Source organism: Aricia agestis, chromosome 1 (assembly GCF_905147365.1).
Source record: "Aricia agestis chromosome 1, ilAriAges1.1, whole genome shotgun sequence".
Classification (NCBI taxonomy): domain Eukaryota; kingdom Metazoa; phylum Arthropoda; class Insecta; order Lepidoptera; family Lycaenidae; genus Aricia; species Aricia agestis.
In genome coordinates this window covers 3821290-3823422 of record NC_056406.1, presented here as the reverse complement: position 1 = coordinate 3823422, position 2133 = coordinate 3821290, and positions in this window count along the sequence as shown.

Genomic DNA, 2133 nt, shown 5'->3' with positions numbered 1-2133 from the left:
TATAATATGCAATAAAGAATATAATATGCTAATATTATTGTTTTTTTGGGGTTTTAGGGTTCTTGAATTAACAAAACTTGGTTGACTACGGAACCCTGAAACGGTACCCTAGCCAGCAGATTTTTTGTATATTGATAGGTTATTAAGTTATATAATTTAAGAGTAACGTTGTCCTACAAATAGAACAATCCATATTTAAGAACCATCAAATCAAAGTATGAAATCCTTTCTGTAAGCTACCACTTTCGAGATTTTTCGCAGATAAAAATGTTGTTCGTCTTATTAAAACGAAGCTACTCACACAAAATTAGCTTGATAGTAATAAAAAAAAAATTCTACGCCCTACGGAACCCGGACTATCTAGGCAATAATATGGGACCGATTCCAGCAAAAGATTTCTTTTAATTCTTTCTAAAGATGGTGACGCTACTCTGTTTTCACTTCGGTACTTTAAAATGTATTTTAAGGGACTTACAAAGTAAAAAAGCAATTCATCTATGTCACGTCAAAAGAATCCTGCACGTCGTTTGCGATAGATGCGAATGAATCTGTCCGATGTTAGTTACGATACAGATCGTTCAGAGCTATTTTACCCTAAGTCTACGATCGTCGTCATCTGTAAACATGACGCTTCACTAGAACTAAGCATGACGCTTGTCCACTGACCTCCATTATACAAGTACGCTGGACTGACGAAATCCTTTGAATTTTGAAATGACTGCTTGTTTTTGTGCCTATTTGAAGCGGAATCAGCGCCCCCAATGCGGGGAAGAGAACTAAATTTGACCTAAAAATGACGTTTGAAATATGGAGGGTAGATGGAGGAGAACTATATCTGTATGTAAATTCTATTGTGTCTCGCTCACCGATGGCTTGGTGGGTTAATTAAATTTTTAAATAGAGAACTAAAATCATCTAAAAATAAAGTTTCACGTAAATATCTGGCAGTACGACATATTATGTAAATAGAACACGCTGATTAAACAGATTAAATGATAACATTAGCATTACAAGCACAATATTTTATTTTTATTTTATTTCCCGTTTCATGGCAACCCTGGCATATCTGCTCGGTACCTGTCATCGGTGGCGGCATCGTGCGACATCAAAGGCGTTTCGTTACTGTAGGGACTAATATTGCTATACTGTGACAACGCGCCAACGTCACCCCTGTGGGCGCAGGTACACAAACTCCGCGAGTTTGTGTACGCGGGCCCGCGCCGCCCGCTTCCCCGCGGGCACCCCTCCGTTGCTCTGCGCAAGTACATTCGTTTCACTACTGTAGGGATATGTCATATTGCTATGCTGTGGTTTTGTTTTACGCGTAATTTGTTGTAAAATGTATTTAAGTGTCATAAATATAAGAACAGTATACAATTCTTAGGTAATTTATTTTAGCAATTAATTATAGCGGAATGACAACTCCGTGCTGGCCCAATACGACTTGGTTGGGTAAGGTTAGATGGCTAAGGCGGGAGCGTAGCGCAGCTGAGCTCCCGCCTTAGCCATCGTGGTTATTTTTTGTGAACCACCCAGAATGAGGAGCCCCGCGAGCGGGGCTCCGTCGACTAATAATTAATTGAAGCCAGTTGTTATAATATATCTATAAAAAATATAGAGGGTGCAAATTTATTAAGTGCCTATAATTTGTTACGCAAGGGCGATAGGGCATTGGCATTGCATTACCGCAGATGCCCGCAGCGTCGGAGCTGTTTATTTACAATATAAGACATACTTTAACCAAGTTTGCCCACATCCAAAAAATACTAATTTTGTCGTAAGTCCACTAATTTCGTTGTTTTATTGAACATAACCTCAAAAACTAAAAATCGTGGTAACTACTGATTTCCTAACTTTAGGGAGGGGGTAGGGGGGTCCCCCCTCGCCTCCTCTCCCATCCCCATTCCTCTCCCTCCCCCTACCTATAATGCGTAATTCAAATGCAATCCCTCGCACGCTATTCATTCTTAAGAAGAATGTGTAAAGCTTCAATGAAGAAAGTGATGTATTTAGTAGACAATAGTAGATATTAAAGTATCTCAAGAAGGAAGTGTAGACGTGTAGAGGAATTATTATATGTAATAAAACCAAACAAGAATTGATAACAGCTTTTATTTATTTTTCATAATACAT